This window comes from Callithrix jacchus, chromosome 8 (assembly GCF_049354715.1).
Source record: "Callithrix jacchus isolate 240 chromosome 8, calJac240_pri, whole genome shotgun sequence".
Lineage (NCBI taxonomy): Eukaryota > Metazoa > Chordata > Mammalia > Primates > Cebidae > Callithrix > Callithrix jacchus.
In genome coordinates this window covers 139,685,852-139,709,074 of record NC_133509.1, presented here as the reverse complement: position 1 = coordinate 139,709,074, position 23,223 = coordinate 139,685,852, and the positions used below count along the sequence as shown (strand labels likewise).

Below are 23,223 nucleotides of genomic sequence, written 5' to 3'. Positions count from 1 at the left end.
AATTTACACTCCCACCAGCAGTGTAAAAGTGTTCCTTTTTCTCCACATCCTCTCCAGCATCTGTTGTCTCCAGATTTTTTAATGATCACCATTCTAACTGGCGTGAGATGGTATCTCAATGTGGTTTTGATTTGCATCTCTCTGATGACCAGTGACGATGAGCATTTTTTCATATGATTGTTGGCCTCATATATGTCTTCTTTTGTAAAATGTCTGTTCATGTCCTTTGCCCACTTTTGAATGGGCTTGTTTGTTTTTTTCTTGTAAATCTGTTTTAGTTCTTTGTAAATTCTGGATGTCAGCCCTTTGTCAGATGGGTAAACTGCAAAAATTTTTTCGCATTCTGTTGGTTGCCGATTCACTCTAGTGACTGTTTCTTTTGCTGTGCAGAAGCTGTGGAGTTTGATTAGGTCCCATTTGTCTATTTTGGCTTTTGCTGCCAATGCTTTTGGTGTTTTGTTCATGAAGTCCTTGCCTACTCCTGTGTCCTGAATGGTTTTGCCTAGATTTCCTTCTAGAGTTTTTATGGTGCCAGGTCTTATGTTTAAGTCTTTAATCCATCTGGAGTTAATTTTAGTGTAAGGTGTCAGGAAGGGTTCCAGTTTCTGCTTTCTGCACATGACTAGCCAGTTTTCCCAACACCATTTATTAAATAGGGAATCCTTTCCCCATTGCTTGTTTTTGTCAGGTTTATCAAGATTGTCTTGGCTATGCAGGCTCTTTTTTGGTTCCATATGAAGTTTAAGGTGGTTTTTTCCAGTTCTTTCTTGAAGAAAGTCATTGGTAGCTTGATGGGGATAGCGTTGAATCTGTAAATTACTTTGGGCAGTATAGCCATTTTCATGATGTTGATTCTTCTTAACCATGGACATGGAATGTTTCTCCATCTGTGTGTGTCCTCTCCTATTTCCTTGAGCAGTGGTTTGTAGTTCTCCTTGAAGAGGTCTTTCACATATCTTGTTAGTTGCATTCCTATTTTATTCTCTTTGTAGCAATTGTGAATGGGAGTTTATGATTGGGCTCTCTGTCTGTTATTGGTGTATAGGAATGCTTTCTGCCCATTGATTTTGTATCCTGAGACTTTACTGAAGTTGCTGAAGATTTTGGGTTAAGACGATGGGGTTTTCTAAATATACAATCATGTCATCTGCAAACGGGGAAAATTTGACGTCCTCTCCTCCTATTTGAATGCCCTGTATTTCTTTTTCTTGCCTGACTGCTCTGGCTAGAACTTCCAATACTATGTTGAATAGGAGTGATGAGAAAGAGCATCCTGGTCTAGTGCCAGATTTCAAAGGGAATGCTTCCAGTTTTTGCCCATTCAGTATGATATTGGCTGTGGGTTTGTCATAAATAGCTCTTACTATTTTGAGATACAATCCATTGATACCTAGTTGATTGAGAGTTTTTAGCATAAAGGGCTGTTGAATTTTGTCAAAGGCCTTCTCTGCACCTATTGAGATAATCATGTGGTTTCTGTCTTTGGTTCTGTTATGTGATGGATTACATTTACAGATTTGAGGATGTTGAACGAGCCGTGCATCCCTGGATGAAACCGACTTGGTTGTGATGGATACGAGGCTTCTCCATGTGCTGTTGGATTCAGTTTGCCAGGATTTTATTGAAGATTTTTGCATCGACGTTCATCATGGATATTGGCCTGAACGTTTCTTTTTTAGTTGTGTCTCTGCCAGGTTTTGGTATCGGGATGATGTTGGTCTCATAAAGTGAGTTAGGGAGGATTCCCTCGTTTTGTATTTTTGGAATAGTTTCAGAAGGAAGGGAACCAGCTCCTCTTTGTACGTCTGGTAGAATTCGGCTGTGAACCCGTCTGGTTCTGGACTTTTTTTGGTTGGTGGGCTACTAATTGCTGCCTCAGCTTCTGGCCTTGTTATTGGTCTGTTCGGGAATTCAACTTCTTCCTGGTTTAGTCTTGGGAGGGTGCAAGTGTCCAGGAATTTATCCATTTCTTCTGGATTTACCGATTTATTTGCACAGAGTTGTTCGTAGTAATCTCAGACGGTGGTCTGTATTTCTGCGGAGTTGGTGGCGATTTCCCCTTTATCATTTTTTATTGTGTCTATTTGATTCTTCTCTCTGTTCTTTTTTATTAATCTGGTTAATGGTCTATCTATTTTGTCGATCTTTTAAAAAAAACCAGCTCCTGAATTTATTGATTTTTGAAGGGATTTTTGTGTCTCTGTCTCCTTCAGTTGTGCTCTGATCTCCGTTATTTCTTGTCTTCTGCTGGGTTCTGAGTTCCTTTGATCTTGCTCCTCCGGTTCTTTTAATTGCGATGTTAGGTTGTTGATTTTAGGTCTGTCCTCGCTTCTCTGGTGGGCATTTGTTGTTATAAATTTCCCTCTAGGCACTTCTGTAAATGTGTCCCAGAGATTCTGGTACGTTGTGTCTTCGTTCTCAGTGGTTTCGAAGAACGTCTTTATTTCTGCCTTCACTTCATTGTTTACCCAGCGGTCATTCAGGAGCAGGTTGTTCCGTTTCCACGCAGTTGTGCGGTTTTGAGTGAGTTTTCTTAATCCTGAGTTCTAACTTGATTGCCCTGTGGTCTGAGAGACTGAATTTATGATTTCCGTTCTTACGCATTTGCTGGGGAGTGTTTTACTCCAATTCTGTGGTCAATTTTAGAATACGTGTGATGTGGCGCTGAGAAGAATGTATATGTGTGTTCTGTGGATTTGGGGTGGAGAGTTCTGTAGATGTCTATTAGGTCCTCTTGGTCCAGATCTGAGTTCAAATCCCGGCTATCCTTGTTAATTTTCTTTCTTTTTTCTTGTTTTTTCATTTGAGACAGAGTCTTGCTGCATCACCTAGGCTAGAGTGCAGTGCAGTGATATGATCATAGCCCCCTGCAGACTCGGACTCCCAGGCCCACGCCAAAGGGATCCTCCCACCTCAGCCTCCCCGGTGGCTGGGACTACAGGTGCATGCCACCTTGCCTGGCTAATTTTCCCTTTTTTTCTCTGTCTTAAAGAAAGGAGGTCTCACTATGTTGCCCAGGCTGGTCTTAAACTCCTGGCTTCATGTGATCCTCATATCTCGGCCTCCCAAACAGTTGGGATTACAGGTATGGGACATTGCACCTGGCCTGTGCCTTTCATTGTATATGAACTGTGCTTCAGTTTTAAAACAAGGGAAAAGCATAGTAAGAGCATGCTGATGTCTACACAGACTGTACAGGAGCAATCACAGTGGCAGGGTTTACACTGCAAAGCGGGAGAGCACCCAAAGGCCCATCAGTAGGAGATGTACAGCACAGGTGCAGGGCTGCTGAACAGCAGAAACAAAAAGCTGCTGCCGCCACTGCGTGGGGCATCTCATGGTTAGATTCCTGAGTGAAAAGAACTGCATGCCAAAAGGAACATGCTGTCTGACTCCATGCAGCTGAATTCCACTGACAGAGCTGGGCTGTGGCAGCAGAGGGAAGAGCACTGTTGCCCTGTGGACATGGGGAGCTGCCTGCAGGGCACCGTGAACACGGCAGTATTTACAGGAGTGGCCACACATGTAAAGATGATCTGACTGTGCCCCTAAGGTTGGAGCAGGTACCATGTGTAAGTTAATCTCAATAAAAACATGTTAAGAAAGAAATAGTGTGTTTGTTGTTTGTTTTTAAACAAAATCTCTCTCTGTTGCCAGCCTGGAGTGCAGTGTTGTGATCTCGGCTCACTGCAACCTCTGCCTCCCAGGTTCAAGTGATTCTCCTGTCTCAGCGTCCCGAGTAGCTGTGACTACAGTTGTGCGCCATCATGCCTGGCTAATTTTTTAGTAGAGACGGGGTTTCACCATGTTGGCCAGACTGGTCTTGAACTCCTGACTGCAAGTGATCCACTCACCACAGCCTCCCAAAGTGCTGGGACTACAGGTGTGAGCCACTGCACCTGGGCTTTTAAATATTTTTAAAAGGACATTAGCATGCATCCGGGGGGTTAAACACACAGAATACACAGCTGAGGCACGCAGGGACATCCGGCAGGGTCAAAGGGGTGTGAAAACGTGAACCGGCCATTGCCAAAGGTGCAATTCCGTCTTCAACAGGGGCCGGGTAGAACGATGCCGAAAGCTACCGGGCTGCATTCCCAGATGGTTAAGGCAGCCTAAGTCACAGGAGGAGACAGGACGTCGGCACAAGATACAGGTCATAAAGACCTTGCTGATAAAAGAGCCTGCAGTACAGAAGCCGGCTAAACCCCCCGAAACCAAGATGGTGACAACAGTGACCTCTGGTCGTCCTCACTGCTACACCCCCACCAGCACCGTGACAGTTTACAGGTGCCATGGCAATGTCAGGAAGTTACCCCATATGGTCTAAAAAGGGAGGGACAAAGAATGCGCCCCTTGTTTAGCACATAATCAAAAAATAGCCACAAAAATGGTCAATCAGCAGCCCTCGGGCCCGCTCTGTCTGTGGAGCAGCCATTCTTTTAGTCCCTCTACTTTTTTTTTTTTTTTTTCTGAGACAGAGTTTCGTTCTTGTTGCCCAGGCTGGAGTGCAATGGTGTGATCTCAGCTCACTGCAACCTCCGCCTCCCGGGTTCAAGCAATTCTCCTGCCTCAGCCTCCCCAGTAGCTGAGACTACAGGCATGCCCACCTAATTTTTGTATTTTAGTGGAGATGAGGTTTCACCATGTTGACCAGGATGGTCTTGATCTCTTGACCTCAAGATCCACCCACCTCGGCCTCCCAAAGTGCTGGGACTACAGGCATGAGCCACCGCGCCCGGCCCCTGTTCATCTGCTTTCTTAATACACTTCCTTTCACGTTACTGTATGGACTTACCCCAAATTCTTTCTTGCGTGAGATCCAAGAACCCTCTCTTGAGGTCTTGATCAGGACCCCTTTCTGGTAACACCACGAACCAGAGACTCACTCCCAGCCGTGGATCCCCACGCCTCTGCCATTGAGCCACCTCTCCCGCCCCTGCCCTGAGCACTCTGGTCTGTCTGGCCAGCCCTTTCTCTCCGAGCTAGGCCCCCCGACTCTCCTCCAGCCTTGAGCCCGGGAGGAACCTGAGAAAGGAGAGCCCGCAGCCCCTGGGGCACCTGCACTCAGCCCAGCCCCACCTCCCTGCCCTGTCCCTGGCCTCCCACAGCCCCTGGCAGCTTCTCAGCTGCTGCCTGAGCACAGGACAGGAGGGGGTTCGCCTTATCATCTGCCTGCCCCTCCAGGCCTGCAGGCGCCAAGGCCCCCTGCACACCCCTAGCTCCCCATGGGGCCTCCCTGCTCCCAGTCAGCCTCCCAGGGAGGCTTCAAATCGTTGCGTGGCTGTTTGTGCTGGGGCCCAAGACCCAGGAGGATTCTGACAGCACTTGGGGCCACATAAGACAGTGCCTGCGGCATGTGAAGCACCGCCCTCCCCTGGACGGGCGTCCACCCCCGGGCTTCTACGCCAGCCTGTGCCCGCCCCACTCAGGCCTTCCTCTGCGGCTCAGGTGCCCGCCTGCACCCCAACCGTAGCGCTGGGGCTGGGGTCACCGTCCTGCCCCACCCTGTCACTGTTCACGGATCCCAGTCCTGGGCGCCCTGTCACAGCCCCTGCCCCACTCCACACTGGATAGACCACCGAGGCCTCTGCCTCCTTCCCGCGGGCCCCGAGGGTGGGGGCGGGCCTGGCGTTTTCCAGCGTGACCCAGGCAGCCTCCCGCTGACGCCCCTGCTCTTGCCACCTCCTCATTCTCCACTCAGGAGACAAATAGACCACCCCGAAAGCAAACCGGACCACCAGTCCCAGGGAAACTCCCTCCGCTCCTCCCCACGCGTGTCCTCGGCCCCTCGGGGCTGAGCGTCCGAGGGCTCGTCGTCACCTCCCGAGGACCTTCCCGCGTGCCTGGGAGCCCGCGGCATCCTCCGAGCCCACCCGCCCCCTTGCCCCGCAGCCCCCCGCAGCCCCCCGCAGGCCCTAGCATGTCTTGCGGTCCGTCTCGCCTTACGGAGGGACCCGGGGAAGCCCGAGGTCTCCGCGCTCTGAGCTTGCGCCCCCATCCCCGGGGCCCCCAGCGCAGTTCCTGGGGAAAGGCTGGAGCGCAGCAGCCCCGGGACGGGACGGAGGGTTCGATCCCCCGCCTCCGCTGAGCCCGAGGGTTGCTTTCCCACTCGAGCCCCGCCCCGAAAAGAGGATTCTGGCCGGGACCGGGGGACGTTTGCCGCCAGGAGGCGCGCGAGGGCGCGGGGATGGGAAGCAGGGAGCGGAGAGAGGGCGGGCGCGAGTGCGGAGCCGGCGCGGGGAGACCGCGGGACCCACGGAGGGGTGCTCCTCCCGGGATGCCCGGGGCGCAGCGCCGCGGGAAAGGCGCCTCCCCAGCAGGGTGGCGGGCTCTGGGGCGAGCGCTCCTCGCGGCTACCAGTGGCCAGAGGATGATTTGGGAAACCTCGCGCGCCCCCTCCCCCCCCACCCCTGCCGTCGCAGTCTCCTCTGCTTCCCAGAAGAACCAGACCTTTCCCTTAGGGACTTCATTTTGGGATCTCCCTTTAAAGTGCTTCATTATGTGGCAGTGTCTTGGGGGCGAGCCTCGGCCACACCCTCCTAGGGACAGTACTCACCCCACCTAAACCTAAGAACAGGGGTTCCCCAGCCTCCTCAGACACCCCACCTAGCCCTCCCAGCCCACCCTCCGCATTTCCCCCTGCCTCAGCTCCCCCACCGTTGCCGTGCTCGTGTGCCAACCATTCATTCAACTGTCCGTCCATCCTATCATCTACCAACCATCTATCCATCCATCAGTCCACCGTCCAACCATCCACTGTCGATCCAATCATTTACCCATCCTACCATTCATCCAACCATCCACCACACATTTATCCTCCCGTCCATCCATCCATCCACCCATCCCGTATCCATCCATCCATCCACCCATCCAGTATCTATCCATCCATCCATCCACCCATCCCGTATCCATCCATCCACCCATCCAGTATCCATCCATCCACCCACCCATCCAGTATCTATCCATCCATCCATCCATCCATCCATCCAGTATCCATCCATCCATCCATCCATCCAGTATCCATCCACCCACCCATCCAGTATCCATCCATCCATCCATCCACCCATCCAACCGTTCATTCATCCCTGACCTATCCAATCATCCACCCGTATCTGTTTTTGGTTTTCTGAGTGGGGGGGGGCGTTGAGGTGAGAGTCTCACTCTGTCACTGAAGCTGGAGTGCAGTGGCATGATCTTGGTTTACTGCACCCTTGCCTCGGCTCAAGCAATCCTCCCGCTTCAACCTATGACATGGTTTCGTGTGTCCCCACCCAAATCTCATCTTGAATTCCCATGTGTTGTGGGAGGGACCTGGTGGGAGGTAATTGAATCATGGGGGCAGGTCTTTCTCATGCTGTTCTCGTGATAGTGAGTAAGTCTCACGAGACCTGATGGGTTCATAAGGAGGCATTTCCCTGCACAAGCTCCTTCTCTGTCTTGCCTGTCGCCATGTGAGGTGAGCCTTTCCCCTCGCCATGATCGTGAGGCCGCCCCAGCCACGTGGAACTGGAAGTCCTTTTGTAACTTGCCCACTCTCACTTATGTCTTTATCAGCAATGTGAAAACGGACTAATACAGCCTCCCAGTGAGAAGCTGGGACTACAGGCATGTGCCCCTGTGCCCAGCTAATTTTTATATTTTTCATAGAAAAGGGTTTTATCATGTTGTCCAGGGTGGTCTCAAATTCCTAGATTCAAGAGATCTACTGAGCTCGGCCTCTCAAAGTGCAGGGATTACAGGCGTGAAGCACCGTGCCTGGCCCTGCACCTGTTTTGGGAGGCATCTCAGTTCCTTGGGGTGCAAACTTACTGTGCTCTAATTCCTCTTCCGCTTTCCATCCCATAATTACATCTCAGGCAGTCCACAACGTTAAGATATCAAAACAGTCCGGTTAGTTTAAAATATCTATCTCATACCCAATCTAAACCCCCTATCCTTCACTATTCTGTCATTGCTGGCCATATCTGTGGCTCAGTGGACCTAAATAGGAGCAGAGGTGTAGTCTGTTCACCCACTCTCGCACCGTAGGTGAATGAGAGCAATGGGCTTACCTCTGGGACATTTTTACCTCTTACCTTCCTCTCCTGGGCCATGGGCCTTCTTGGTTGGGGGCAAGGAAGTGGAGGCAGGGAGGCAAAGACCCTCAGAGTGGGGAGATGTCCCTGCTCTTGTCCTGGCCTGGTCCACTTTCCCTACCATGTAATAGTCTCCATGTAAATGAGTCATGTTTATCTTTGGACAGCAGACAGCTGCATCTGGAACCTCCATTCCTGAGACCACCCAAGAGCAGCTGCCTGTTCCCTTAGGCCCACCAGCCGTCCATGGCTCAAGCTCTTCTCCAGGATCAGTGTCCTCCAGCTGGCCTGATGCCCCATGGGGTCTTATTTTCTGGCCCTCTTTTAACCCCTTGCTGCTGCCCGTGGAGCCTCTGGCCTGAGTGCTCTGGGTGGCTGCCTACTGCAGACCACTCCACTCAGGCTTCCGTGCCAGCTGGGAGACACCAGCAAGCAACCGGAGGGAGGGAACGTTCAGGTCATTTAAATTCGTTTTCTAGCCCCCTGCAGCAGCCACAGCCCTCCATGAGAACAGCCTTCACTGGGCAGCCCTCCTCCATGACCCAGTTCTCAGTGGGTCTGGAAACATTCGCTGGCACCTGTACCCTTTCAACCCAAAGACAGGCACTGCTTTCTGCTTTGGAGAGCCTCTCAGCCTCACCATGCTTCGTCTGCTTCCCAAGGCATGCCCACGCCTCCATAAGTCATCCTCTCTAGTCTCTGCATTTGAACTGTCTGGGGTGGGTAGTGCTTCCTGACAACCCCTGATGGACTCTGCCACTGATGGACCTCGCACTGGCTGGAAGGAACACGCTCAGGAAACAGATCTTCCAAATGGGACCTGGGCACTGCGTTTTCACACATCTGGTGGAAGCCCAGGGTCCGCCCTTAGGGGCAGTGGGACATGGATAACGGGACATCAGTAACACCACGGGCATTCAGACCATCGTCAGCGACGGGTGGGCACTTCCTCAGACCCACCACCGTCACTGTTGTCTCTAGATCACTAGCAAGGGTTAAATCCCAGCATAGCCCAGGGGAGACTTGCAAAATCTTCTCAGGGAGGAAGAACCTGTTAATTTATATTGGCCAGAACCTACAGGTTCGTTATGTCTGTGAGAAGAGATTCTAAAAGGACGGGCCGAAGGAAGGTAGACACGAGACTGGGCCAGGACAGGTTCGTTCCTATGGGTGCACTCATGGAGGACTTGACTTTTTTTTTTTTTTTTTTTTGAGACAGAGTCTCACTCTGTCACCCAGGCTGGAGAGCAGTGGCACCATCTCACAGAGTCTCACTCTGTCGCCCAGGCTGGAGAGCAGTGGCACCATCTCACAGCGTCTCACTCTGTCGCCCAGGCTGGAGAGCAGTGGCACCATCTCACAGAGTCTCACTCTGTCGCCCAGGCTGGAGAGCAGTGGCACCATCTCACAGCGTCTCACTCTGTCGCCCAGGCTGGAGAGCAGTGGCACCATCTCACAGAGTCTCACTCTGTCGCCCAGGCTGGAGAGCAGTGGCACCATCTCACAGCGTCTCACTCTGTCGCCCAGGCTGGAGAGCAGTGGCACCATCTCACAGAGTCTCACTCTGTCGCCCAGGCTGGAGAGCAGTGGCACCATCTCACAGAGTCTCACTCTGTCGCCCAGGCTGGAGAGCAGTGGCACCATCTCACAGAGTCTCACTCTGTCGCCCAGGCTGGAGAGCAGTGGCACCATCTCACAGAGTCTCACTCTGTCGCCGAGGCTGGAGAGCAGTGGCACCATCTCACAGAGTCTCACTCTGTCGCCCAGGCTGGAGAGCAGTGGCACCATCTCACAGAGTCTCACTCTGTCGCCCAGGCTGGAGAGCAGTGGCACCATCTCACAGAGTCTCACTCTGTCGCCCAGGCTGGAGAGCAGTGGCACCATCTCACAGCGTCTCACTCTGTCGCCCAGGCTGGAGAGCAGTGGCACCATCTCACAGAGTCTCACTCTGTCGCCCAGGCTGGAGTGCAGTGGCATGATCTCGGCTCACTGCAACTTCCACCTCCCGGATTCCAGTGATTCTCCTACCTCAGCCTCCCGATTAGCTGGGATTACAGGAGCCCACCACCACACCGGGCTCATTTTTTATATGTTTAGTAGAGACGGCGGTTCACTGTGTTCGCCAGGATGGTCTCCATCTCCTGACCTCATGATCTGCCCGCCTCGGCCTCCCAGAGTGCTGGGATTACAGGCGTGAGCCACTGCACCGGCAGAGGACTTGATTCAACCTTGTGACTGAGCAGCTGGGAGCGGCGCTAACAGCCCCCGTGGTGGGTTAGCTGCAGCAGAACCACGACTCCAGCTCCCATCCAGGGGATGCAAGACCCTCACCCAGTTCCTAAACCTCAGGCAGTCCATACAGCCAAAGCTCCTTCAGTGGAAGGCCGCTGGGTCCCTGTGAGACCACAGGGGTAGCTGGGAACTGGGAGAAGAGCGTGGCCAGGTCTTCAGGGGCCACTGCGTGCTGACTCCCACTTGATACCCTTCCTGGGGACTTGACGTGCCACCATGGGCAGAGTAGAGGATTATGGAGGCCAAAGAGCTCCTGGGATGGTCCAAGTCCGCCCCATAGCAGGCCCCGCAGGCCTGTGGCTTGTCTGTGGTTATTTCCCCAGCTTCCAAATGTATTTCCAGTAGACACTTGGCACAGCTTCGATACTGGCTCAGTGACTGATGGAATGAGAGTTAATGAGGTAAGACAGACCAGGCAGAACACCCTGAAACTGCACCCCAACTCCACCAAAATTACACATTTTGCCAAAGAAATAGATCCCTGAGGGAACTGAAATTAACATTGAGGGAATGCGCTCTCTCCAGGTTTACAAGGGGGCGTAGTTTTAAAGGGCAAGAATTTCCCAGTGCCATGCCCCGCTCCCGTCTCTCTCCACCCAGGAAGTTTAACAGGTGATGTTTAAATTTCGCAGGCGCGGGAGGGGGGACTAAAAGTCATCACCCCAGCGGAAGTTCTAAGGAACTCCCTTCACTGGCCCAGGGTCACCATTAAGGACACGGAAGTCACAGGGCTGGTGCTCCTTCTTCCATCCTGTGGTAGCTAAATGATGGCCCCCCAAAGAGGCCCATGGCCTGCTCCCCGGGCCCTGTGAGTGCATGGCTTACTTGGCAGAAAGGGCGTTCAGCGTGATTAAAGCCCTTGTAATGAAGAGGACCCTGGGGGACTCAGTTGGAGCCAATGTCAGCACAAGGGTCCCTACAAGAGGAAAACGACCGAGGTTGGAGCATCCCTTGAGCCCCGGAGGCAGACACCGCAGTGAGCCGAGTTCACGCTCCTGCCTGGGTGACAGAGTGAGACCCTGTCTAAATACAAGAAAAGAAAAGAGACGTGCATTCCGCATGGGCCCTCGGTGCCCTCTCAGGAGGTTCGTGATGAAGACCCTGAGAAACATGGGACGAGCTAGTGCGGTCATCTGTTCTCCATTGAGAAGCCGTCCTGGCTTGGTTACTCGGCCCTGAAGACCTGATCGGGGAACATCGAGGGACTCCGTGAGTGGCCCGTCGTGAACCTGCTGGTGTTCAGCATACAACATCAAATGACACATGCACGGCGGCCTTCCTGTGATGAGATAAAGCCAGCACGTATGAGACCGAGCCGAGCAGGGCCGGGAGGACTTCGCCAGGATTCGCTGGAGCAGATGCTTGCCCTGGCCTCGCAGGGCGGCGCCCGGCTCATTCACGGAAGGGAAAGCAGACACCAAACTGGTTCACCTGCGGGGGCCTGTGTGGTGAACTGGTGCCAGAGCACCTGCACAGACAGCTGCACTGGGATGGCCAGGAAGGCAGGGAGGGGCCATCTCGGGGGGGTCAAACGTCCAGCAGCACCTCACCTGGAGGAAAGGGAGGGCCCAGAGGACAGACCGATGTTGATTAGGCCTAGCTCACAGGCAGAAGAGGGCTCTGTGAACAGGGGAGGGGAGCTAAGGAGCTGCTTGAAAGGGCAGGGGCTGAAGACATTTGTAAGCCACAAAAATGCAGGAAGCATCCCCTGCAGAGGAGGGGCTCGAAACCAGAGAGGCCTTCTGTGGACAGACACGTCACAGTCTTGCCACACCTCTGCCGTCCGTGCACAAAGTGGCCAAGGCCACAGGCATGGTGGCCACACCGGCTCCGTGGCCTGTCTACCCCCACCAGAACCTTCCAGCAGCATGGATAGCTGGGCGCCCATCTTTCCAACAGCAAGGATGGTGTCTGAGCCCCGATATGGAACCCCGCAGTGGGGAGGGCAGCCAACCTCCAGGAAGCAGGCAGAGCACCCCACGTGCCTTCTGTCAAGAGCCAGTCCTAGCAGGGATGAGTCCTCTCAGGGTCCTCCTGCCAGCATGCCACCCTCGGCCTCCTTCACTGCCTTGGGATTCCACAAATGACACTTGCAATCCAGGGCCTCGTTTCAGAGGAAACCCAGCGTGGCGATAAGCTTGTGTCCATCAATTCCACTGGTCTCACTCCATGCCCTTCACCCAGAAGCAGGCAGTTGGACAGACTGATGGAATGGCTCCAGTGGGGAGACTGTACCCCTGAACGCTGCGACGCAGGCCTGTAGGAGGCAGAACAGGCTCCTAACCTGGGACTGACCAAGGAGGCCGTTTCCCTACCGCCAGCATGCAGAAGTGGAGGTAGCCGTGCCTGTGAGAGGCCTTCTGTGGATGGACGGACGCCAGTCACAGCCTTGCCTCACCTCCACGGTCCTTCCACAGAGTGGCCGTGATGGCTAATCAGCTACTGAAGGGTTTTTTATCTCCCATTCTGGTACGGTGGGGTCACAGGAGTGGCAGTCCTCCCTCCCGGTCCTCAGGGGAATGTGGGTCTGCTTCCCCCACTCAGGAGCAGAGATGCCCCCCTGCCATGTGGTGCCTCTTGCTGCAGAGCTGACCACTGGACAAGGGAGCTATGCTGGCCAGGGATCTCTGAGGAGGAATCTCTTAGGAGAGATCTCTGCAGGAAGGTGGGAGTGCTGCCTTAGGAAGTGGGGAGGAAGCACTGTGTCAAAACCCAGGGATTCTGGGTCACCACTTAATATTCTCACGTCCCCTAATAAAGCTCACAGTGGAAAATTAGGGCAGCTCCGACAGACAGAGCCATGAGGCCCAGAGCTGGCCTGGGTGAGGTCTCGGGTCCAGGTGTCTGGTAGAGATCCCAGCCTGGGCGTAGCAGAACGGGGAGGGCATGGGACGTGTGGGGAGACTGAAGCTGTTGTGGGTTGATGTCCCCCCCCAAATTCATATGTTGGAGGCCTAACCCCCAGGACCTCAGAATGGGGCCTTGTTTGGAAATAGGGTCGTTGCAGATATGATTCATTATTTGGATGAGTCATCCTGGGAGTGCAGGCCCCTATTCCCGTGTGACTGTGTCCTTATAAAGACAGCTCCCTGGGAGAACGCCATGTGAAGATTTGGGCAGAGATTGGGGCGCTGCCTCCAGCAGCCAAGGAATAGAAAAGATGGCCAGCAAACCCCTAGAGAGGGGGGAGAGGCCAGTTTCCCTGCCACTGTCCCAAAAAGAACCAGCCCCATTGATAGCTGGAGCCGCCAGAACTGTGGGACCACACGCTGCTGCTGTTCATGCCCGCTGGTGGCACCTCCTTACATCAGCCCTAGCAGACGCAGGAGCTGTGCTCACCCATGCGGGCCCCTGACTGCTCCTGCGGTGTGGAGAGCAGTGGCCAGCACTGCGCTGACCCAGGAGCTCAGCCTCTGTCCTGAGGCCCATGCGGTAGAGGGCCTGGTGCTGGCCTCCTCCAGCTCAGGGGACACGCCCCCTCAGTACCTAGCCCCTTCCCTCTAGGTTGCTGGAAACCCCAGAATTCCTGCCCACACAGGCCTCTCCCTGGTGTCTCCTTCCCCGGTGGACAACATCACTGCACCACGCCAGGCTCAAGTGGTGGCTGTTTGTGGTGGGCACTGGGCAGAGCTTGGACGTCAGGCTGGGGTCCCGACACGTCTCCGGGAGAGCCTCCGTGGTGCAGGGATGAGGAGTGGGCCAGCCGCAGCGGGAGCGTCTATTCCTGCACTCAGCGTATCGCAGGTTAGTTTCCCATCTCCTTTCCTGAGCCCTCTAAGGACGGATTAGCAGTGGCTCAAACACAGCTCCGATTTCCGTGGGAAGTGCCACCCTGGTTTCTCCCGTTTGAGGTGAGAAATTCTTTCTCTCAGTGAAGGACAGTCACGGTGGACAGGAGTGCAAAGATGGGCCGTACCGTGATCCTCCATTGGCCTCCCAGTGCTGTGCTCTGCCTGGGACATTACCCCCTTCCCACCAGTTCCTGCAGGAGGGGGCTGGTGGAGCTGCTGGCAGGAGACTGAAAGACGGGAGGCCACTGGGGCCTTGCTCACCACCCCTCCCTGCTCAGGTGTTGCCTCTGGAGCCACACCTGCCCTGCAGCGCCCACGGGGTCCTCGCTCTGCTGGAATCCAGGCAGAGGCACACGAAGGTTTGCAGAATTCAACAGGCACATTTTGTAAGCTCCTCCTTAAGGTACAAGGACACACAGAGACACACACACACACAAGGACACACACACAGACACACACACACAAGGACACACACACACGGACACACACACACAAGGACACACACAAGGACACACACAAAGGACACACACACAAGGACACACACACACAAGGACACACACAAGGACACACACACAGACACACACACACAAAGACACAAACAGACACACACACACAAGGACACACACACGGACACACACACAAGGACACATACACACAAGGACACACACACAAACACAAGGACACACACAAGGATACACACAAGGACACACACAAGGACACACACACAAACACAAGGACACACACACAAGGACACACACAAGGACACACACGCACAAGGACACACATACACAAGGACTCAAAGGACACACACACACACATACAAGGATGGACACATAAGGACACACACACACAGACACACACACAAGGACACACACACACAGAGTATGTATTTTAATGTAGAAATGTTTTATTTCTTTGTTTGCTTTTGGCTAAATTGTGTCCCTGCCCCCACCAATTCATATGTTGAAGTCCTAACCCCTGTCCCCCAGAATGTGACTGTATTTTGAGATGGGGTCTTTTCCTTTTTGAATCAAGTTTCAATAAGGTCACTAGAGTATGAGGTCCCTGATCCCATCTGATGGGTGCCCTCAGAGAGGAGATTAGGACAGACACAGGGAAGACCACTTGAAGACACAGGGAGATGTCATCTACAAGCCAAGGAGAGGGGCCTCTGGAGAACCCAACCCTGCTGACACCCCATTTCAGACTTCTGGTGGCCAGAACTGTGAGAAATAAATTTCCATCGTTGGCCAGCCTTGGTGGCTCACGCCTGTAATTCCAGCACTTCGGGAGGCTGAGGCAGGTGGATCACATGAGGTCAGGAGTTCGAGACCAGCCTGGCCAACATGGTGAAACCCTGTCTCTACCAAAAAACACAAAAACTAGCCGAGCACGGTGGCGGGCGCCTGTAGTCTCAGCTACTGGAGAAGGTAAGGTGGGAGAACCACCTGAACCCAGGAGGTGAAGGTTGCAGTGAGCTGAGGTCGCACGACTGCATTCCAGCCTGGGCAACAGAGTAAGACCCTGTCTCAAAATAAAATAATTTCCATTGTTCAAGCTGCCCAGGCTATAGTATTTTGTTTGGGCAGCCCTGGCAGGCTGCAGATAGATGATATGGAGAGAGATGTAGAGAGATACTTATTTATTTAAGATATGTAAATTCTCTAAGTCACATGACTCTGCAAGTACATTTCTGGGGTCCCTCCCAGGGCCCTGAGAAAGGCCCATGAAGGTGAGGGGCCCTGACTCTCAAACCTCACCAGCCTCATGGTGAATCTGCTGAGGGCAAGAACCCTGGTTTCTCCCATCCTGCTAGGGCATGGGGTAGGGGCAGCTCCCTCACATGGCTGGTCTCTGGGCACCTTGGCCCCTGGTCTGTTCCCTGATCCTTGTCTGTACCTCGCAGGAGGGAGCTCCAGATCCTGCAGGCCCCACTTGGCATTCTCGCCCAAGGCCTGCCACCCTGCCTACCTCACCAGTTTGGTGCCTGCTGCTCCCAGGCTCCCACATTTGGAAATACCCAGGGTGGTGGGCATCGTCTCCATGTTCAACTGGACAGCCTACCTTCAGGGACAATGAGCCCAGCCCGCTGAAAATCGCTCTGCTCCCAGGGGCACAGCAGGGCTGTCTGCCGGGAATGTAGTCTGGGGGCTCCCAGCTGGAGCGTGACATGCCGGAGGCCTCACCTGCAAGCATTTCGAATGCACACCCTCACTGCTCCAGGGGTGACAGGGGTGGGAATCACTGCATTGTGCCTGTCAGGCTGTGGGCTCTGAATTCCCTCCCCTCCTGCAGCAGGACAGGGGAGGGTGTGACGTGAGGCTGCCGGAGCTGTGTAGCTTCATTTTTTTTTTTTTTTTAAGACAAGAGTCTCACTCAGTCACCCGGCTGGAGTGCAGTGATGCAATCTTGGCTCACTACAACCTCTGCCTCCTGGGTTCGAGTGATTTTCCTGCCTCAGCCTCCTGAGTAGCTGGAATTATAGGCGTGTGCCTCCACACCCAACTGATCTTTGTATTTTTGGTTGAGACGGGGTTTTACCACGTTGGCAAGGCTGGTCTCAAACACCCTGCTGGGCCTCCCCAAGTGCTGGGATTACAGGCGTGAGCCACTGTGCCTGGCTAAGCTGGGTAGCTTCTGTCACTTTCTTGAAAGCCCAGGGGTAGCAGCCTGGGCCTGTGGTCTGATCTCTCTTTAGAATATGGGACCGCATCACTAAGCAAAACCCAAATGTGGAATTGGGTTGCTCGTCTGTCCTGCTCCCTCCCACCTGCCCAAACACTGTGATGGGGGCTGAGCTGGGGTTCCACCACACAGGACCACAAATTGAGTGCTGCAAATGGCAAAAATATATTTGCAGAGCTCTAGAGGCCGGACAGCAAGGTGTCGCAGGGCTGTGCTCCCTCAGAAGGCTGGGGGACCCTCCCTCACTGCTCTCCTAGCATCTGGTGTGGCCACAGGCCTACCTTCCTTGGCTTGAAGCTGCAGCACTTCGAGCTCTGTCTCAGTTGTCACATGGTCGATGGTTAACTTTATGTCAACTTGACTGGGCAAGGGGAACCCCACAGAGCTGGTAAACGTGCTTTCTAGGTGTGTCTGTGAGGGCGTTTCTAGAAGCAGCTGGCACTTGAATTAGTATAGTAGACTGATTAGAGAAGACTCACCCTCATCAGTGTGGGTGAGCACCGTCCGAGCTGAGGACCTGAAAAGGACAAAAGTGTGGAAGAATGTGCTTCTGTTTGAGCCGGGATGGCCATCTTCTCCTCCCCTCGGACATTGGACTCAGACTAATGATACCATGGCTGTCTTGTTTCTTCATGCAGGCAACACACCAACAGATCGTGGGACTGCCCAGCCTCCACAATCACGTGAGTCAACTCCTATAGTAACTCTTCTCTCATAAACGTATTGGTTCTGTGTATCCGGAGAACTCTAATGCACGTGGCCTTCCTATGTATCTGTGTCCAAATTTCCCTCTTCTTGTAAGAACAGTGGCCATATTGGACTAGGGCCCACCCATACAACCTCATCTTAACTTGATTATATCTGTAATCAATTACCTTCCTAAATAAGGCCATACTCACAGGTCCTGGGGGTTAGGACTTCACCAGAGCTTTTGTGGGGAAATAATTCGATTCATAACAAGCACAAATAATTGAATCCACTCTGGCTGGTTTAAGTAGAAATGAGATTTCTGAAGAGTTGTTGGATGGCTCACGGATCAGGCGAACAATGGCAAGATCCCTGCCGGAACTGGTCTGAGTAGGGGTTGGCTGCCCCAGCCAGCCCGAGCTGCTGTGGTTCTGCTGTAGCAGGAGGCTGACACTCCCAGTGTGAACTCCGGAAATATGCTGTCTAGTTTGCCAGGACAAAATTTAGCACAATGGTTGCCCCACCAGTCAGCCCCTCGCTGCCCCGGCATGGCAGCCTCCGCCTCATCTCACCTAGTAGCGAAGAGGGGCAGACCAAGGAAATCCTGAGTTCTAAGTGGGAATGACAGAATTCCCCGGGCCGGGCACGGTGGCTCAAGCCTGTAATCCCAGCACTTTGGGAGGCCGAGGTGGGTGGATCACGAGGTCAAGAGATCGAGACCATCCTGATCAACATGGTGAAACCCTTTCTCTACTAAAGATACAAAAAATTAGCTGGACATGGTGGTGCGTGCCTGTAATCCCAGCTACTCAGGAGGCTGAGGCAGGAGAATTGCCTGCACCCAGGAGGCGGAGGTTGTGGTGAGCCGAGATCGCGCCATTGCACTCCAGCCTGGGTAACAAGAGTGAAACTCCATCTCAAAAAAAAAAAAAAGAATTCCCCTTGAGAGAACTATCGAAATGCAGAGAAGATATTCAAAAGATGGTGGGTGGCCCCAGTGGCAGATATCCATCGCCACAATGAACTCCAAGCTTGTCTCCCTGACTCCTGTTCACTACAGACACTGGGAATGCTTAGTGCCAACTTCTCCAAGCTTCACAGCAGCACTGGGCACATGACTGGCTTCTGGCCAGTTAGGTGTAGGTAGAACCCGACTCGGGAGCCTCTGAGAATTTTGTTTTCATGATAAAACAGACAACCATCTCTGTAACTATCATTTCCCCGTTCTTACAGCCAGAACGTGGGGTGATGTCTGGAGCTGTGGCAATCCTGTTGCGACCATGAAGGAAAGTCACAGAACTGCTGGCCTGATGCCACTGGGCTGCTGAGGTAATGCCAGCCACACCTACCTCCAGGATTCCTGTTACGGGAGAAAAATAAATCCCTATTGGTTCAAATCACCACACTTGTTGGAGTCGCTGTGAAGCCAAAAGTGCTTCTAACTGATACATTATCCATCTACGTATCTATCCTATAGTTAACGAAGTTTTTATTTTTTAGAGATGGGGGCTATGTTGCCCACTGTGTCTGGTCTCCAACTCCTGTGTTTAAGTGATCCTCCTGCCTCAGCCTCCCAAAGGGCTGGGATTATACATGTGAGCCACACCTGGCCTAGGTTTTAAGCAAATATGATTAAACTTGCTTTTTAGAAAGACTTGGAGGAGGCTGGGCATGGCAGCTCATGCCTGTGATCCCAGCACTTTGGGAGGCTGAGTTGGGCGGATCACTGGAGGCCAGGAGTTTGAGACCAGTTTGGCCAACATGGTGAAGTCTCATCTCTACTAAAAATACAAAAATTGGCCAGGTGTAGCTGGAGGCTGAGACATGCGAATCACTGGAACCCAAGAGGTGGAGGTTGCAGTGAGCTGAGATCACGGCACTGCACTCCAGTCTGGGCAACAGAGTGAAACTCCATCTCAAAAGGGAAAAAGCCTGTGATCCCAGCACTTTGGGAGGCTGAGGTGGGTGGATCACTTGAGGTCAGGAGTTCGATACCAGCCTGGCCAAAATGGTGAAACCCAGTCTCTACTAAAAATATAAAAATCAGCCGGGCGTGGTGGCGGGCACCTGTAATCTCAGCTACTAGGGAGGCTGAGGCGGGAGGATTGCTTAAACCCAGGAGGCAGAGTTTTTGGTGAGCCAGGATTGCACTCCGGAGCACCTGGTGACCTGGTGACAGAGCAAGACTGTCTCAAAAAAAAGAAAAAAAGAAAAAGAAATATATGTATATGAAGGACTGGAGGAAAGAATAAACAGAGAGAGCGCGGGTGAAGGAGCTTATTCCTGAGGTGCCAGCGTGCAGGACGTTGCTGCCCGTTACCAGGATCAGGGCAGGGGAAGTGCTGGCGGGTTCCCAGATTTGCACCGCACCAAACTCTCGGCGCCCTAAGTAGCGACACTCTTCCCCTGGAACTGGCGTGTCCTAACCTTTTGAGACGGGGTCAGGGTTCTTCCCCACCCCATTGCTGCCTCTAAACCACCTTCCGCCACCCTGGAGAGAAGTCCACGTTCCACCTGGGCATCATGCCGCTGCTCGCCTCACCCTACTGCCCAGCCCAGGCCTGGGCCGAGGGCCAGGGTCGGTCCACCCAGCAGACAAAACCAAGGTCTTTCTAAAGCTGGGCCCGGTCAGGCAGGTGGACGGCTCCTCCCCAGAGGCTGGCACGGTGGGCAGCGCAAGCTCCCCTGGGCAATGCCGGGGGTCGGGCAGGAGCACGCCCGGGCCCTGGGACCAAGACGTGAGCAAGGCGCAGGGCAGCGGGGGGGACTCAAACGGGGCGCGAGGCCTCAAGAAGCTCGCAGGCCTCCGGGAGGGACGCGGCCCGCGGCTCCCTGCAGGTCCCGTCTGCCCGGCCCTGCGGCCACGCGGGGTGGACTCGGCGTCCGGGACAGTAGCCCCTCTGGCCGGCGCCGTGTTCACGCCTCAGCGTCAGTGACGGCGCCAGACACCGGCAGGGACACAGGGAGACTCGCGTGGAGCTCGGGATCCGCGCCGAGTGCGCGTATCGCTCCAAGTAAAGCGCAGCCTCGCGACACAAAGGCTAGGAAATAGCTGGCGGCGCCCATCGTCGCGGCCCGCTTTTTGGGAGGGGAAGGCGACGACACGGAAGTCGGCACGCGAGCACTCCCTTAGGACTCCGGCGCGAGCCTGGCTCCGGCGGAACCCGGCTCCCACGCCGCTCACGCTTCCGGGGGGGCACTTCCGGGAGCGCCACCACTCGCGGCCCCACGTGACCGGCGAGCGCAGAGACGGGGTGCGCAGGCGCGGCCTTCGGGTCCTGCAGGCCGGGTCTGGCTACTCCGCAGCGGGCCGCCTTCGTCGCGTCCGAACGGCTTCGGCATCAGCTCGGAGAAGGCGGGTGGGAGGAGCAGCCCCCTGCCGACCCCTCTAGAGAAAGGAAGTAAACGGGCGCAGGCCACGGTGGGAAGGCGGGGAGGCCCGGGAGCCGGCGCTGGCCCTGAAGAGCGGGGCGAGGAGCCCGCCCGCCGGCACCAGCAGGCGCCGGGACAGGGATGGGGCCTTGGGAGGCGAGGCCGGAGAGGGGCGGCCCAGAGCTGCGGCGTGGGAGCTGCGCGGGCGGGACTCTAGGGGGGCTCCCGGCGGGCGGCGTCGGTCCAGGGGACTCGCGAGACATGGCGGCGACCGACCGCAGAGGGGGAAGACCAGGTTTCCTGCGGCGCTGCCGCTCCGGGAGGAGACAGCTCGAGGAGCGCCGGCGGGTGGACGGGAGGAGCGAGACTCTGTCTCAAAAAACGTGAAATGAGAAGAAATCAAGCCCGTTATGATGCTGCCTTTGGTGCGGCGCGGGAAGAAACACCCCACGCGCGAGGGAACCTGGACGTGAGATTGGCTCCCGAGGCAGCAGGGGTGACAGTGGCGAGGCGCGTTCGGATAAGGACACGGTTGGATCCATGCATGGACCCTATACCGCTGCAGACTGAAAAGACCAAAAATGCAAAAGTAAAAGTCACAGAAAATGCTAGGAAAAAAAAAAAAAAATGGGTGAATTCTGCTGCATTGGAGGGGACGAACTCGGTGGGAACGTGGCAAAGGACATGAGCAGAGATTCACGCAAACGAGATACACAGGACCCATGAACGTGGGCGCACAACACTGACTCCCATCAGAATGAGAAGTGCACACCCAACGATGCTGACATTCCATTTCTTACCTATCAGAGTTTGAAAAATCCAAGTTTGGTAGCACGGCAAGGTTCAGGGAAGTGGAGTGGTGCGTACGCTGTGGCCGGAACTTGGCACCCTCCGAGGGAATCGCCCGTGCTTTTGCCCGTGGACACGGCACGCTCACTCCTGGGAATTTATGCCTGAAATTCCTGCTCCCCTGGATGCATGTTCTGGGTTATTGGCTCCAGCGTTGTATATTAATGGCGACAGTTTGGAAGCAGCAGGTGCTCATCGCCAGGCGACAGTTAAATGGATGATGGTGCCGCGGCACCGTGAAATACAGTGCAGCTGTTTGGGAATAAAAGGGTCAAAGACGTTTCTGGCCTCGTGCGGGCCTGACGCCTGTAATCCCAGCACTGTGGGAGGCCTAGGCTGGCAGATCAGGAGTTCCGCGGTTAGAGACAAGCCTGGCCAAAGCAGTGAAACCCGGTCTCTAGTAAAAATAGAAAAATTAGCCGGGTGTGGTGGGGGATGCCTGTAGGTCCAGCTACTTGGGAGGGAGGTCCAGAAGAATCGCGTGAACCCGGGAGGCGGAGGTTGTAGTGAACCGAGACTGCGCCACTGCACTCCAGCCTAAGTGACAGTGAGACGCCGTCTCAAAAATAAAAGGAAAAAAAGTTCCTAATCTTTTTTTTTTTTTTTTTTTTGAGACAGTCTCACTCTGTCGCCCAGGCTGGAGTGCAATGGCACCATCTCAGCTCACAGCAACCTTTGCCTTCCAGCTTCAAGCAATTCTTCTGCCTCAGCCTCCCGAGTAGCTGGGATTACAGGCACCTGCCACCCTGCCTGGCTACTTTTTGTATTTTAGTAGAGACAGGGTTTCACCATGTTGGCCTGGCTGGTCTCGAACTCCTAACCTCAGGTGATCTACCTGCCGCAGCCTCCAAAAGTGTTGGAATTACAGGTGTGAGCCACCTCGCCCAGCCTACAATCTATTTTTAAGTGAAAAAAGCCAGGTGCAGAACAGCATACATGGTATGCTGCTTTTTGGGTGGTAATGGGGGAAAATATTTGCTGACAGTTGCAAAAAGAAACATTGGAGAGTACACAAGAAACTAATAATAGTGGTTCCTTGAAGGCAGTGGAGAGGGAGCAGGGACGGAGGTACGGGGCGGGCCCCGGGGAGTTCCTTGAGGGCAGTGGAGAGGGAGCAGGGACGGAGGTACAGGGCGGGCCGCGGGGAGTTCTCAGTGTCTTTTCTTAATGACAAAGGATCAAGATTAAAACAGTACTTAGAAAACAGGAGAGGAAGAAAGTACACTGAAGAGGCCAGCCATGTGAGAACTTACTGGAAAGAGCAGAAAAGTGGAAGGAGATAAGGGAAAAAGGAAGAGGTTTTGAATGTTAGTTGAATCCATTGAATTGATAATTAGTGATTGGTAACACGTTCAAAAGGTTAAAAGTTACCTCCCTTGTTTTCCAGCCACCGAATTGCCCCCCCATAGACAACCACATTTCTTTTGATCTGTCCAGAAACATTTGGTGCCTGTGAAAATGCACACTGT

At 54.1% G+C, this 23,223-nt stretch overlaps 1 long non-coding RNA gene across 1 annotated transcript; it reads left to right on the top strand.

The window, feature by feature from the left end:
• The first annotated feature begins 17,308 nt into the window (after positions 1 to 17,308).
• Positions 17,309 to 18,933, top strand: LOC118145136 (uncharacterized). Its single transcript, XR_004730307.3, has 2 exons — positions 17,309 to 17,529; positions 18,767 to 18,933. It is a non-coding gene; the product is annotated as an uncharacterized LOC118145136 (long non-coding RNA).
• The last annotated feature ends 4,290 nt before the right edge of the window (positions 18,934 to 23,223 follow it).